Source organism: Podarcis muralis, chromosome W, assembly GCF_964188315.1.
Source record: "Podarcis muralis chromosome W, rPodMur119.hap1.1, whole genome shotgun sequence".
Taxonomy (NCBI): domain Eukaryota; kingdom Metazoa; phylum Chordata; class Lepidosauria; order Squamata; family Lacertidae; genus Podarcis; species Podarcis muralis.
The window spans coordinates 7,055,885-7,072,535 of NC_135674.1; the positions used below are offsets into that span (position 1 = coordinate 7,055,885).

Below are 16,651 nucleotides of genomic sequence, written 5' to 3' on the forward strand. Positions count from 1 at the left end.
TTTAAAAAACTAGAAAAGTGAGAATGACAATTTTCCTATAGAACTCACAGTGAAAGTAAAGCAGAGAGCAAGGGGGAGAGTACACCTAACCTTAAAGCAAAGCAGGCATGGGAGCGCTGAGTAAGTTCCTTGCTGTTGGAGCTATGATAGTTGTGGTTTGAGGACCCGATCCCCGCTTAGTGAAATGAAGACACAAGGACACGTAATATAAGGTTAATGGGTCAAGAAAAGGCCACAATTTTATTGATTACAGCAAGTGAAAAGGTATTGGCTTAGGCATTGGATCACGTGACTTGACTCCACCCACTCGGAGAGTGGTGAGTCTAAAAAGGGGGGTTTATTCACCAGTAGGTGGAGCCCGTTGATGCTAATCCAACTATAAGCTCTCCCCTGATGTCACCAAGGGTCGTGCCATGGCCCCCCGCCACACAGGCATCGGACAGGATCCACGACCGCCGGATTCCTTTAACAGAATACCCAAAATTGAAGGCGTAGGCGATGGCCACACCTAGCTCTTCCACCACCACAAACACATTCCAATGCCTAACCGCCACCCGAGCCCAAAAGGCTCGCCGCCAATACCCTCACAGCTGTAACCAATCCCTGATACTGCTGATGATGCTACTTAACCAAATGTCGTTCCCCACATCTGAAAGATGAACCCCATCATTCCGGAACAAGGCCTGATTGCCAATCCGGATACGGTCATGAGAAATGACTCGGCCATTCATGAAGCGCACCCAGCAGGCTACTGCGCGATTTAAGAGTTTCCTGGATTTTTCCATGGCCATAATGTTCTGCGCACCGCGCCAAACTATTCTCTTTAGGAAGGAGGACCAGAACACCGTTGTTCCGGGACACAAGGCAGCAAGCTCATCCAAGTCTCTTTTTATGTTCCACAACAAATCTGCACTTCTTCTGCCAACAAGGTCATTCTCCCCCAGTTGAAGGATAAGGATGTCAGGGGGGCCAAACGCGGCAACTTTCTCCCTCGGCAATGGCATGAGCTCCTCCCAACGCATGCCTCGCCTTGAAAACCAGGAAATTCGCATCCCAGATGGCAGCCCGAGATTAGGGGTGAGGCCGCAGCTTGCAGACCATACACGGGGCCAGTGAACTATACTGTGGCCGCAGATCCAAACACTTTTTCTGAAGACGGCTAAGGATAAAAGAAAGAAAAAGACAGGTAAGTGGAGGTAATGCAACGAAGTTCAGAGCATGCTAACGAATGTAGCCTTTATAAGCATCGGATTTCCAGCGGCCCATTTCTTTAATCCTATCTGACGGCAGGACCAAGCGCGCAGCTGTTGTGGCGGCGCCGATCCTGAACGAGTGTGCTGCGTAGTCCTGGGAAGATAAACCACAGGCGTCTATAGCTTTGCGGAGTACCCTTGTGAATTGGTGCCTCATCAGTCGTGACCCATCCTCCGGAACCAGGAGCAGGCCAGGACCGGGCGGTCTGAGGTAAAGGTTCTGGAATGTTGGAATGTTTGGGGCCACAGCCCTTGAAGCCTTTGTAGCTTCCGTCTCGAGCCCACACGCTTCCACCCTCAGCGCTTTCTGCTCACCTCTCCGGTCCAGCTACTTCAAGCAGAGTATACACAGCTTTTACTGTTGCTGTGTGTGCGTGTGTGATAAATCAGGCTACACGCACGGTGTCACCTTATCTTCTAAAAGCCTTTATTCGTGTAGAAAAACAGATCGTAAATCTCCCGGTGATCGAGCAGACATCTTGCCCGTCTCTCTCTCTGTTGCGAGCGGAACTGAAACCAGACACAGGAAAAAACCTTCCCTCAGTAAACCACGCCTCAGAATGGGAGGCGTTACACAGAGCCTCTTAACCCTGTAGGCTCTGATTCATTCCACACCCCCTCTCGCCACACATTCTGAGAGGCGTTGTGGACACACATATTTACAGACCCTTGAGAGTTCAACACCTTCCCCATTGCCTTTTGCCCCTTCCTGGCATCTTTGTCAGGCAACTGTTGAACCTCCTCAAAACTCTCAGATTCGCACTGTGCGAAACCAACCCACGCATTGGTGACCTGAAACCTCTCAGGTGGAACACCCTTCGTTGCCCGAGATGAACGTCTGGGCACAAATTGGGGTTCTTCTTCTGACCCACTGGGGCCAGCAGGTGTGTCTTCTTCATCAGACTCCTCCCCCTCTGACTTGACCCATCTGTGAGCTTTCTCCATTATGCTAACAGGAGATGAAGGCTCACTCTTGGACACTCCTTTCACAACCTGTGGAGATGCGCAAACCTGTTCCGGACCTTGATCCTGGACCTGGTCTTCATTCTCAGGTTCAGCCTCTACCTCTCCCTCCTCCTCAGATTCTGACAGACAATCTGAGTAAATGTCAGGACTCACTTTGCGCCTTGCCCAACCATCCTGCTCACAGAACTCAGCATGTTTACTGATCAGAAGCTTGGTCTGATCACCTTCTGGATATGCAAACCTCCACCCCTTTGTCGCAGGTTCATACCCACAGAAGATCATTTCCTGGACCTTTGGACCACCCTGTTCTTGCAGAGCTCTTGGTACCGGCACCAAAGCCCTTGTACCAAACACGCGGAGGAAATGCACCTGCGGTTTCTCTCCGTGAAGCATAAAATACGGGGTTTCACCTACCACTGAATTGTAGGACCTATTCTTCGTGAAATTTGCAGCCCTCGCCGACTCTCCCCAAAAGCTTTAAGGCAGACCAGAGTCATACAGCTGAATTTCTGCTGCTTCAACCACAGCTTTGCTCCTAAGCTCTGCCACCCCCCTCTCCTGAGGAGAAGTCACTTTGTGATGTATCCCTTTCTGGTGAAAGAATTTCTGCAGAGCGGACCCAGTGACCTCTGACCCTCGGTCACTCTGGAACCCCTGCACCTTGGTGGAGAACCTTAGTTCTACCTCTGCCACCCAATCTTGGATCAGTTGTGCCGCATCCTCTTTCCGTTTCAGCGGATAAAACCAGCTGACCTGGCTAAAATCATCCTGCAGTGTCAGCCCAAACCTGGCCCCTCCCAGACTTGGCTTTTGCATGGGACCAAAAAGATCTGAGTGCACAAGTTCAAAAGGTTTTGTGGCTACTCTCTCCAGCCTGGGATAGCTGTATCCCTTGGCTTTGGCTTTGGCTTTTCTGCAAGCCCTGCAGTTCAGGAGTCTACCACATTCTTGGATTTTACAACCTTTGGTGCACTCCGGAAGCATCTGGATATCATCACAAGAACCATGTGACATTTTCTTGTGCCACACGCAAGCACATGAAACATGCGTGTGCAGCGGAACAGTTGCACACTGAGCCTGTGCTTTATCACTCCTTTTACCCTCCAGAGGTGTTTCAAAAACAAAAAAACCGTTGTGCCCCTTTGGAACACTGATCAGGACTTTCCCCCCTCTGGAAATTGTGCAGACATTCTTCTCAAAACAAACCTTATACCCCTCCTGTAAGAGACAAGGTACAGATAAAAGACAATGTTTCATCCCTGGTGCCTGGAAGACTTCCAGCTGCGCCTGCAAAACAGAAACATAAACATTTCCAACCTTACACAAAGACTTTTGTGAATTTTCTGCAAAGCAAACAGTTTTCCCAACTAAAACAGGCTTGCAGTTCCACGTCTCGATACCAAGAGTCTCAGGTATCAGATGTCTGTTGACAGTACTGTCTATAACCCAGTTCATCATTTCGCCCCCACTGCAGCTGTTTTCCAAAGCTGCCATAGCTGCAAACGTCTCGTTGCCGTCCTTGGGGCCTTCGCAGGTGTCCTGTACAACCGCTGTGGACGCTGTTAGCTGATAAGCTCCGTCTTCCCCCTCTGAGCCACGTTGTCTCTGCGTCTTCCCACGCTTGCCTGCTCTGCCAGACTGGTTGCCATGGAAACCCGGCTGATTCCCATGGGAAACGGCCTTGGAGACATCCTGCCCTGTCTCCCTTGCTCTCTGGGGGCAGTTGCGCCGCAGATGGTCAGGGGAATTGCAAATGTAACAGCGACGAGTGGAAAAAGCTTGAACGGAGCATTCCGATGGCCTGGCCCCTCTGCAACCTGAGGAGCCCCCCGAGCCACCTTTGCCCTCTCTGATACGCCGTTCTTCTTCATCCCCTAGATGGCCTGTGACATAAGACAGCGTCAGCTGTTGCGGATCCATAGACTCCAGAGTTAGACACAGATTGTCATAACTCTTGTCCAAAGAGCTGAGCAAGATATAAACTTTCAGTTCCTCAGAAAAGTTAACTTGCAACAATCTCAGCTGGTTGAACACAGAAAGCATCTCAGTTACATGCTTCCTGATGCTGTCCCCAGGACGCAGCTTCATCTCAAACAAGCGTCTGGTGGTGTGTATCTTTGCCCCAGCTGTGGTCCTGTGGTGCACTCTTTCCAGTGCACGGTAGGCATCATAAGCAGTCTCAAGCCCCTCTACCAAAGGCAGCTGAGAACCCTCCAAACTGAGCACGATAGCTCCCAGGGCCTTTTGATTCTTTCTCTGCGAAGCGTGTGCATCTGCAATTTCAGCTGCCGAAGCACCGGCCGCCGGTTGGGGTAGTGGAAGCCCTTGGACCGCTCCCCACAAACCCTTGGCTACCAGCCAGGCCTTCAGCTTCCTACTCCACTCCTCCCAGTTGGTTCTGTCCAATTTTGCAAATGGAACTACAAATGATTCATGGCTGTCTGCCATCTTCCCCCGGGGCCCCAGCTACTCACGTATCCGAACCGTAGCTTTCCAGCTCCCGGTGCCAGCAGATCAGCCTCTTCTCCAGCGAGATCCTCTGCCCTTCCTCCAGGCAGGACTCAAAGCTGGCTTTTAACGTCGGCAGCTCCTTTCAGCTTCAAAGCAAAGCTGGTGTCCTTGACCGGGCATGGGCCCTGCTGTGCCGAAGCTGTAGGTTTAACAAGGGAACCCTTACCAGCCTGATCGGTTTTAGATTGCTGTATCCGCACCGTCATGCTAGCTTCGGACATCTGCACATCCTCCATGAGGAGGCCGCGCGTTGAGCCACTTGTGGTAACCTCGGCTACTACCTCACCGACCCTAAACGCGCCAAAAAAGGCGATAGCATATGCTGCAGAAAAGAGGTGGGCAAGTTTGAAGTTTTTCCCCGTAATCAGGGCTGTGGAAGCATTTACAAGCGTGAGTTTTGCCCGTATTTTCAAGGAAATTGCTATGACTAATCCTCCACTAGGCCGGCCTCCTTTAGTAGACGGGCATGCCGGTAATGATATAGCATCAAAACCATTAATATTTACTCTCCCCTCTTCCCATGTTTCCTGCAGGAGAATTACTTGGTGTGAGTTTATTAGTTTTACAAAGTCCGGGTCGAATTTTTTCCCCTTCCAACCTGCTATGTTCCAGCTTAAAAGGGAGAACGGGGGAGAGTTTGGCTGAGGTTTGGGTAGTCACAGTGGAGAAGGGGGGAACGCTGGTCTTGGTGGGTTGTCAAGTTTAAAGAAGTCAGTAATTTTCCTTTGGCTAATAGTAAATGGCTTCTCTCCTTTTGGCGCAGGTGTGCCTCTTGAGCTATTTGTAATTATGCTCTGCTTGCCCGATCCTATAGGGGTAGTGTCCTGGTTTGGTCTAGTTTCCTCTCTGAAATCCCTTGTTTTATCAGAGAGCTTATCATCTAGGGGAGCAGAGACTAAGTCGGTACAAGTTTTAACTATTATTAGATTTTCCTTCCGTGGGTATATCATCTTATTTATATGGCACAAGGGGTCTTCTGTCCAGTCCGTATCGATAGCAGATTGGACTTCCAAATCATCAGCTAGAGATTCTCCGTTCGAAAATGATGACTCCAGGTCAGGCATTGAGGAATGTGTCGAAATTTTGTTTATATTTGGCTGTTCTTTCGTAGGTATAACCATTTCAGCAGATGCAGAAAGAGCTGGGTCCGGATTAACTAATAGGGGTGGCGAGACAATTGTCTGTATCGTTGTCTTGGCTTTTATGGATCTATTTTGGGGCTGTGGGCTGAATTTGAGAAGGTCCACTGAGACTCCAATGGCCCTGTTGGTTTGAATTCCTTTGTTTCCTATTTTGCTTTTGGCCTGAGACATCTTCTCTCTTAATTTATCTAATTTATTTATTATTTTTTCCTTTTCTTGTGACTGTAATTCGTCAAATGAATTCATAAGTGCGCTTTCATTGTTGGATATTCTGGAGCCGCCCAAATTCATCCCTGCTTGTGGACTGCAGGCAATCTCCTCCGTTCTCAGTGGGGAAAGCAACATCTCTTTGTCTGGTGATTTTGTAGAGCTTGTTTCTGGATCTAATATCTCTTTCTCTTTTTCCACAAGTAGTGGTTTTACTATACTGTCCGCAAAAACCCTTGTGGGTATGATTTTTGTTTTTATAAATTCCCATTTTTGTTTTATTATTAATAAGGGTAGTCTCAGCGAACGGAAGGCTAAAATAACTTTGTAAGGGCCATTTGATTGAGTTAGCGGAAGTAAAGCATAAAGATCGATATGAGCTCTGCTTATTCTCAGAATTTTGCTTAGGGCAGTTTTAGCTCCTTCCAAGCTTGACCAATCCCATATCTCAGACCTTATCGTTAGGCACACCTTCTTAGGTTGCAGTGTTAGATTTTGCTTAGACATGAGATCGTTTAGTTTGTATTTTCTCATCCCCTTTGCCCCGAAGTTTGGCGGGGCTATCACTGGAGGTCCCCTCTGGTAGTTATTTTTTGGGGCAATTTTGGCATCCATATCCATCACTTTTTCCGTTAGCTTGGAAATTGAGCCTGTCAGAGAGTTAAAAATACAGTCCAGTGTCCTAATGACTAGTTGTAAATGGGAGGACTCATTTCCCAGCTGGTTTTCTTTGTCTCGGATCTTTTCCCCATCCAGCTCGGGCCCACCCTTGATGGGAGTGCTCATTAGATTACAAGTGTGTAGGGTGGTATTTTGGGACTTGGGGATGTTATTAGCCACATCCAAGTCACCCAGTGGAAGAAATCTATTGTATGTGGTAACTGCTGCTTGAAAATTTGACTGGTCTCTTCTTCCTTTAGCTTGTAGCTTAGGGCTAGGGAGAAGTAGTAATTCCTCTGCTTCTCTGAGGCGTTTCCTCTTGCCCATAGCCGCAATATATATGGGCTAAATAATGTAAATAATACAGGAAAGAAGAAGGGGACTTCTTACCACAGTCAATGATTTAGCTATACAGCTGAGTGTTTAGCTCCAGGGATTTCTCCGCAGTTCGTTGAAGAGCCAAGAGCCCCAGAAGGGAGACTTTCTGTGGGCTGGTTCACTGATTCCTTCTAAGCAGTCTAAGCAGGCCGGGCCCAGAACGAAGTCGTGCTGAAGCCGGTTACCAGACCTCCAGAGGGTCCTATCCGGTGCACTTTTGTAAAGTTATTGTGTAGATTAGAAACTTCCCTCCTTCTCCAGGTACCGTCGGTCGGGTAAGCAGTTCACAGTTCTATCTTTAGACCTCTTCTCTCTCTCTGCTCTCAGTACAGGCGGCAGCGTTCTCTCCTCCCTGGCAACCTTGACCAGGCAGCTGATAAGGAGGGAGGGAGCAGGCTGAGACAAGCCGACGACAGGCTGAAGCTCGCAGAGCCAGCAGGAATTGTAAAAGTACTCAAGATCTTTAAAATGTTTCCTGTTTGTTAAAATAAATAAATAAATAAATAAATAAATAAATAAATAAATGGCGTCCGGAGGGCAATTAAGATACGGTTTTAAAAGAATAAAACTGAGCGCCAGGGTTGCAGAGCTGGGTGTCTATGGGCCAGTCTCAAGGCCAGGCTCACCGTCGTGTCTCTCCTTACCCTCCTTCTCCAGACACCGTTGGTCGGGTAAGCAGTTCACTTCACTCTCTGCTCTCAGTTCAGGCAGCAGCGTTCTCTCCTCTCTGGCAACCTTGACCGGGCAGCTGATAAGGAGGGAGGGAGCAGGCTGAGACAAGCTGAAGACAAGCTGAAGCTCGCAGAGCCAGCAGGAATTGTAAAAGTACTCAGAGTCTTTAAAATGTTTTCCGTTTGTTAAAAATTGGCATCCGGAGGGCAATTAAGATAAGGTTTTAAAAGAATAAAAGTGAGTGCCGGGGAGCGCCGGGGAGCGTGACTTGCCTCGGCGCCATCTTGATTGATTCAAGAGGTGGGCCTCAAACTTGGTCCAACAGATCGACCTAAGCTTTATGCGTATTTGAGAGAGCAGCCCGTAAGAAATTGGCTTACGGCCCTCGGCTCTAGGGGGTTGCAGCCTACCCCAACCTTCAATAGCTCTGCGGATCAGGAAGTCACTGCACGGGTCAGAAGAAAACATGGCTTTACAAAAGAAGCTGATGGCGGCTACGTGTATCTTTAAAGTTTTGGGGGCCCGGCTATAAGGAGGCTATAACGTATGCCACAGAGAACACCAGGGCCTTGAACTTGGGCCAGCAAATTGACCTAAGTTTCATACGGATTTGGGACAGCAGCTCGTAAGAAATAGGCTTGCAGCCTTTGTTACTTGGAGGCTGCAGTCAACTCCAACCTTCAATTGCCCTGCGGACCATGAAGTCACAGCACGAATCGGTGGAAAACATGGCTCTACTAAAGAATGTGATAGCGGCTATGTGTAACCTCAAAGTTTTTGAGGCTCAACCTAGGCCATGAAGGTGTGTTAAGTATTGCAGAACGTTTTCTGTGGAGGGTGTAACATTAGTGGAAAGGGAGGATACTTTGGACCTGAACCCCATGAAATCACACCAGACCTTCTTATATGATCTAAGCGTAGAGGGTGTGACAGATGCTAATACTCCCTTAATCACTTCACGTCTTCAAGGTTCCACAGGTGCTCCGGTTCTGGCAGTGGCTGAACCCCAGGAGCTAATGATCGGAAGCGAGGCACCGGAGGACGAATGATCGGAGTAGGCGCGACACCCTCTCGGAACGCGATGACTGCTTAGCCAGTATGTTAACCACCGCCTGGTTATCAGTTCTGAAGCACACCTGGCGATTCTGGAACTCCTCAGTCCAAATGTGAACAGCTACAACTAAGGGGAAAAAACTCCAGAAAAGTGAGATCCCGCGTGATAGCCTCGCCCTGCTACTCTGCTGGCCATTGTTGAGCACACCAGTGTCCCCTAAAGAATAAACCGAAGCCCAGGGACCCAGCGGCATCAGAGTGAACCTGGAAATCTGAGGACAGGTTGACGATTTCCTGCCATAAGGAAATTCCATTGTAGCGTTCCAGAAACGTGATCCAGATCTCAAGGTCTGTCTTAACTGATTTTGGGAGTCTTACCCTGTGGTGCGGTTTGTTTGTTTGTTTGTTATTTTATTTTATTTTTTAAGGTTAGGTATGCACACAGCCCCCAAGACTCATTTTGTATCATGACTTTTAAACTTCTGATTTGTTTCTGAGTCACTTGGTGCTCTCTGTGCTGAATCTGAAGGCGGATGGCACACAGACTAACTGAATGTGGATGTTCATTATGCACTGTATTATAGTATAGCACAGTGATTATAAAAATATCTGCTTGAGTATACGTTTTCATCGTGTGTAAAACTCATAAGGAATAAACAAATAGTTCTATATTGTGAGCAAGTAACTACTAGAACAAAATTGTAAGTTTTAGCTTCAGAAAACCAGTTGCTTCTAGCCAACATCCTGTTGCCAATGTAGCTAAAATTTTAGCACTTTTGATTGTTAGTTGATAACAAGATTGTTAGTATGACAAGAGATTGGTGGGATGCTCTCCTACAGATTTCCAAAACTGTTGTACTATAGACACAGCCAGGACATTCCAGAACAATTCTATCTGATACTGTAAATGTCAGGTTTCATTTTCACTCTAGCTAGAAAGAACTGCTACATATGCAACATGTTCTAGAAGATTGCCAAAAGTGAGCTCTTGGCCAAAGCGTTATCCACTTCAGTGAAGTGTTATTTCTCACAAAACTAGCAATTTGTTTTCTAACTATACATGTTCCCTAATATGGTTAAAGCATTGAAATTATGCAATTCCGACTGTTGGGCTTAAAGGCTTACTAGATTCTAGGACTAAGGACTAAATCATTATTGTACTTCTTTGCAGTTTTGCCCACAGCTGCCCTGCTCATTGGGCTAACAGGAAATGGATCTGGAACACTTCAAAGCAGTACCATTGCTCCCATGTGTCTTCCTGTTTGGGCTGTCATTTTGTTAAAGCTGTGGTCTTGCTCTTGTAGTTGATCTGGGGTGGGGCTAGCTACCCGTGGGGCGAGGCGAGCGTCCTTTCCTTTACTGACTTCTGATTAGGAGAGTCCTTCGCGGTTAAGGAGCCGACTACTGGGATTCTGAAACCCTCTGAGAAACCCTTCCAAAGATAGGATGCTGCGCTTCTGTCCGGATGGATAGATAAGAGGTTGTGGAGAGGAGAAAGCTGAATTGGAGAAAATGCTAGACCCAGAAGGACTTTATTGATGGTTCCCTGCTGCTGGGGCTCCTCTGGAACTAGAGTGGTGGAAGCCCCGACCTCCCCAAAAGGGCCGCTTCCCTTTGTAACACGCTGCGGCTGGGTGAGCCCCTGCACATCTCTCACACTCATGCGGGTACTTACAAGACTGCCTTTGGCATTGCCCTTTATTGAATTACCAGCACACCTTACGTTTTAAATCCTTTCTAAGGTCCAGCTTTCCAGTGCGATACGCCTCTGATGGCTTCTTCTCGACATACGGGCTAACCATCACTGACCAGATGCCGTTTTTAATCTGATCCCAGCATGCTAAAGGGATCCTGGAAGCCTTTCTGTGAAACTTCTTATCATAGCTAATAGCGGCGGCCTCCCCAGAAAGAGCGTAAGCCGTTCTGACTCATCATCACCGGCTGATGCGGTGCCCGATTCTGGAAGCTGGACCCTGGGCTGCTTATTCTGCAAAGAACTAGAAGAACTGGAAGCAACCGGGTTATTGATACCGGCCGGCAGCCTCCACGCAGGCGCCCCGATGCGGTTCTGAAAGTCAGTTGTCGCCGAGCAAACATGAGACCTAGTTTGCACAGCCGCCGTTCCTGTCTGAGGGCTTGGGCCTGCACCTGCAAACTGAGAATCGTCAAAGAGGGCAGCAGAGGTACCTGGGAGATCATCAACTTGGGTGAGAGGCAGGCTCTCCGGAACTACCTTTGTATCTGGTATCGTGTCAGGGATAGCATCGGGGGAGGGCATGAGGCTGGGGAGTTGATCAGAAAAACGTTGCTCGTAATCATCAACGAGAGACCTGAAAGCATTCAAGAAATGCGATATAGGCTTGGGGTTATTATCTCGTCCGCGTGATGGGTTACTGCTGCTGGCAGCCATGCAGCCCAAAGTGCACGCCGATTCTGCCACTACACGCTTCCTCTTAGGAGCCATGGGTAATGCGCTAAAATTACTGACCACAAGGGCATGTTATTAATTATCAAACAGCTGTACAAAACGTGTTATAGATTATAAAAAAGGTTGTAGTTGATCAATTAAAAAAATTTCTTTGCACTTTATTTATATATTAAACCAATTAATTATATGAATATTTATTAGCCAATATGCTTAATATGTGTGCACGTGTGTACAATATTTTATGTCTTATTCTTTGATTTGATTTTTTTCTTTCTTCTTCTTCTTAAATTAATTAATTAATTAATATTATTATTGTTAATATTATTATTTTTATATAGTTTATTTTAATTTTATTTATTATTTATTTTATTCTTTATAATAATTTTTTTAAATCCTCCATTTATTAATCAATTTATTCTTGATGTTAATGTTGTTGTACAATTCTATTCAATTTTCATTTATTTATTTATTTATTTATTTATTAATTATAATTGATATGTTTTACAGATCAAATTACTACCAACTAAATTTAATACTAATTTATTATCTATATCCTGTTATTAATAATGATGGGAGTTGATTATTAACGATTGACTGTATAAATTCTTAACTTCAGCTGAATTAACCACACTATGCAAATTGCATGCAATAGTATGCTCAGAACATATTTCCTTATTAATTTATGTATCTGTTAGTCAATATACAATTCAGGCAGATGCACCCAATCAATTATATAGAGCTGCTTCCTCAGGCAAAACTCCTAGTGATTTAGAGGGATGGTAAAATAGAACAATCAGAGAACAACAGACAAAAGAACTGCTATCAAATGAAAAACGTAGGGAAAATACACTTAAGGAAATGGTCCCTCTACCAGCACTTCAGCAGAACAGTGAGCCTTTTTTCTAAAAAAATAATAATATCTCATTCAATCCCCTGCAATGCAGGAATATGCAGGGGCTCCCATACAGGGATTGAACCAGCAACCTTGGCATTATCAGCACCATGCTCTAACCAGTTGAGCTATCCAGGCTCTTAGGGGAGGGGAAATGTTGATGCTTATTGCTATGTACTGAGTTGAATAGGATCCAACTGCAGCAGTCTGATTGGTCCTAGAACAATAAGATCCAAAAGGCAGCAGTCTGATTGGTCCTAGAACAATAGGATTCAGAATGCAGCAGTCTGATTGGTCCTAGAACAATGCAGCAGTATGATTGGTTGGCAGGAACTACCCAATCATGCTCCAGATAGAAGTGAATCCACAACCTGATTGGCTTACAGTAGAATTCTGGAATTAGCCAATCATGTGCAGCCCATTGTGTAAATAATGTATATAAAGCAGATACTTTGAGGGGACTTTCATTCATTCCTCCTCACCACTATGAGCTGAATAAAGAGCATGAAATCACTTTGCGACTCTGAGTATATTTCACTGGCGACGAGGATGGGATCCCGCTGAGCTGACTGCCACACACAGCACCGCAGCACCGCCACCTGCCGTACTGCTGCCTCGCACCGTGTATCCAGGCTTCAGCTCCGGGACACAAGGAACTCAGAATGGCAACTGACAGCAGCTTCTCGCCGTTCAACCCAGCATCTGGAGACTGGGAAGCGTACACCTCCCATTTCACCTTCCTCCTAGAAGCCAAAGGGGTCACCGATGAAGAAGACGCCACGAAGAGGGCAATATTCTTCAGCATCTGCGGAGAGGAGACGTTTGAAATCGCCCCAGCTCTCCTTGCGCCTGAAGACGTCGCTACTGTTCCATACAAAACAATAATGGAACAGCTGAAGGGGCAATTTTCGCCACAGCCCTCAGTGGTGGCTTGTCGACATGCCTTCTACGCAAAGCGGTATGCCCCTGGGGAAAACATAACTGGGTTTGTGACCTCTCTCCGCCAAGCTGCCCGGTTCTGCAACTTCTCAGAGCTGGAGAACATGCTTCGTGACCGCCTCGTTGGTGGCCTGAAGGATGAGAAGCTGCAACGACGCCTCTACGCTAAGAAGGACCTAACCTTCCAGGTCGCTCTGGAGGAGGCCCTGGCAATGGAAGCTGCCGAGAGGTCGACGCAAGAGGGACGGCCAAGCCAGCCCTCACCGACGCAAGAGGGACGGCCAAGCCAGACCTCACCGACGACTCAGGATCCGACAGGGAGGAGGTGCACTGAGTACAGCAGCGCACTCAAGCAGCCCACATACCACAGCTGCCTCGATGAGAAGGAGGGAACTGAGCAAGCTGTGGAGAAAGTCACGAGAGGAGGACCTGCCGTTTCCGCAACGCAGAGTGCAGGCAGTGCAGAAAATCGGGACACATCGCCCGGTTGTGTCGGGCTCGGCCCACCCGACGCCAGGCATCAGATGACAAATCCAAGAGCCTTAGGTCCCGGGGCCCAACGCACCAAGGCAACTCGACGGAGCTCACGGACTTCCAGGTATACCAGTTGCCCCACCTCAACGTAGAGAAAATTTATGTTGACGTACAGATAGAGGGGGCCCCATGCCGCATGGAGCTTGACACGGGTTCAACTCTATCCATAATCTCAGCAAGGACCTTAAGGAAACTGTATCCTACTGGGGGTCCCAAACTCAGGCCGGCCCCATTCACCCTCCGGGACTTCCAGAAACGTAAGGTCCCCACAATGGGGGTGGGGACCTTCAGGGTGCAATACCGAGGGCGGACGCGGCAACTGGACTTGCTTGTGGTCAAGGGCCCCTACATTAGCTTACTGGGATTGGCATGGTTTGGACCACTGGGGCTAGCCGTCACCGGGGTGAACCACACTAGCTTACAAGTGGACGTGGACGCCATATGCAAGGAATTTCCAGGGGTTTTTGGTGGGAAATTGGGACAGTATACGCCCCCCCCCTTGTTCTACAGCTTGACCCCGCAGTACGACTGGTCAGGCTCAAGGCCCGCCGGGTCCCGTTTGCCCTGAAACCCCGTATAGACGAGGAATTGGACCGGCTCGTGGAGCAAGGAGTGCTGGAGCCGGTGCCTAATGCCCCCTGGGAAACCCCAATCGTCACACCCGTCAAGCCTAATGGTTCGGTCTGCATCTGTGCAGACTACAAATGTACCATAAACAAGGCCCTCACGGCCCATGCATACCCAGTGCCAGTGGTCAGCCATGTCCTTGCCACCCTGGCTAGGTCGAAAATTTTTGGCAAGCTGGACTTGGCCCAAGCATATCAACAGCTGCCAGTAGATGAGGCCACAGCAGAGGCACAGACGATTGTGACGCACAGAGAAGCGTTCAGGGTAAAGCAGCTGCAATTCGGTGTCAGCGTGGCACCAGGCATATTCCAGAACCTAATGGACTCTCTCCTTAAAGGGATTCCTGGCGTCACCCCCTTCTTCGATGATGTGTTGATTGCCGGGCCCACACCAGAGGATTTTGAGGACCGCCTCCGCACCGTTCTGCACCGTTTCCAGACGGCGGGTCTCAAGGTGAAGCGGGAAAAATGTCTACTAGGAGTGCCTCAGGTGGACTTTCTGGGATTTATGGTGGATGCAGAAGGGGTCCACCCGACTGGGGACAAGGTACGGGCCATTTGTGATGCCCCAGCGCCCAAGAACAAGACTGAACTTCAGGCCTTCTTGGGACTATTGAACTTTTACCATTCCTTCCTTCCCCACAAGGCGGCGGTAGCGGAGTCCCTACACAGATTCCTGGAAAAGCGGGCCCCTTGGGTGTGGGGCCAGCGCCAGGAGGCCGCATTCCAGGCAGTCAAGGACTTGCTTGTCTCAAACTCGGTCTTGGCACACTTCGACGAGAGGCTGCCGGTGGTGCTAGCATGCGACGCCTCGCCCTATGGCATTGGCGCTGTCCTGGGACACCAACTCCCGGATGGAAGAGAGGTACCAGTGGCATACTTTTCCCAGACACTCAACGCAACCAAGCGGAACTACTCGCAAATCGACAAGGAGGGTCTGGCAATCGTGAAGGGAGTAAAAAAATTCCATGATTTCTTGTACGGGCGGCCCTTCACCGTGGTGACTGACCACAAGCCGTTGCTTGGCTTGTTTGCCCCTGAAAAGCAGACCCCCCCCAAGTGCTGTCTCCTCGCGTCCTCAGGTGGTCAATTTTCCTTGCCAGCTACCAGTATGCACTGATTCACCGTCCTGGGAAGGTGATGGGCCATGCGGACGCCCTCAGCAGGCTACCACTACCGGAAACAGGCCCCGACCCAGCACCTGCACAAGAGGTTATGAGCCTGTAGCTGCTTCCCGACCGCCCCATTCAGGCACAAGAAGTTGCACACCATTCCAAGAAAGATAGGGTCATCTCCCTGGTCCTGGACTGGGTGTGGAGGGGATGGCCCAGCAGCAGCCCCGGGCCAGAATTCGCCGGCTACACAACCCGCAAACATGAACTGTTGGCCCACAAGGGGTGCCTGTTATGGGGAAGCAGGGTCGTTGTTCCCCAGCCCCTCCGCAAAAGGGTCCTCACAGCCCTACACGAGACACACCGAGGGGTAGTAAGAATGAAGGCCCTTGCCAGGAGTTATGTGTGGTGGCCGGGGATCGACGGAGAGATAGAGGCCTAGGTCAAACACTGCCAGGCCTGCCAAGAATCCCGCCCAGATCCCCCAAGGGCCCCAGTCCAGTCCTGGGAGTCCGCCCGAGCACCATGGTCACGCCTGCATGTGGACTTCGCTGGCCCCTTTCAGGGGAAAACATTCTTCATAGTGGTGGACTCCTACACCAAATGGCTGGAAGTCGCACTGGTACCGTCCACTTCTACGTCCGCAGCCATCCGGGTACTACGCAGGCTGTTTGCAACCCACGGGCTCCCTGACACTCTTGTCTCAGACAACGGGACTGCATTTACGTCAGGAGAATTCCAAACCTTCACAGCGCAGAACGCCATTCGCCACATCCGTTCGGCGCCATTCCACCCTGCCACCAATGGCCAAGCAGAACGCATGGTGCAGACCACCAAGGACACCCTTCGCCGCATGACGCAAGGGGATTGGGAGTACCGCCTTGCCACATTCCTTCTAGCACAGCACAGCACCCCCAGCTCAACGACTGGCCGGAGCCCCGCTGAACTACTAATGGGTCGGCACCTTGCAATCAGATTGGACCGCCTTCACCCCGATAGAGCTCAGGATGAGGTAGTGGTGGGGGAAGGCAAGAACCCCCGGACCTTCGAGGCCCAGGACCCAGTGTACGCAAAGAATTTTGGGGCAGGTCCAGCATGGGTATCCGCCACAGTCACCAGGGTCACTGGCCCCGTGTCGTACGAGGTGCTAACAGATGGGGGGCAATGCTGGCGCCGCCACTGCAACCAGATATGGCGACGATTCCCGGGAGAAAACCAGGAGGAGGAGGACAGGTCAGAGGAGTCCCAAGGGAACAGTGGGGCAGTGAGGCCCATAGA

General features: G+C 49.2%; 1 pseudogene; it reads right to left on the bottom strand.

Annotated features, from left to right (window-relative positions):
- Nucleotides 1-584: 584 nt before the first annotated feature.
- Nucleotides 585-10,644, bottom strand: LOC144326451 (uncharacterized; annotated as a pseudogene).
- Nucleotides 10,645-16,651: the final 6,007 nt, after the last annotated feature.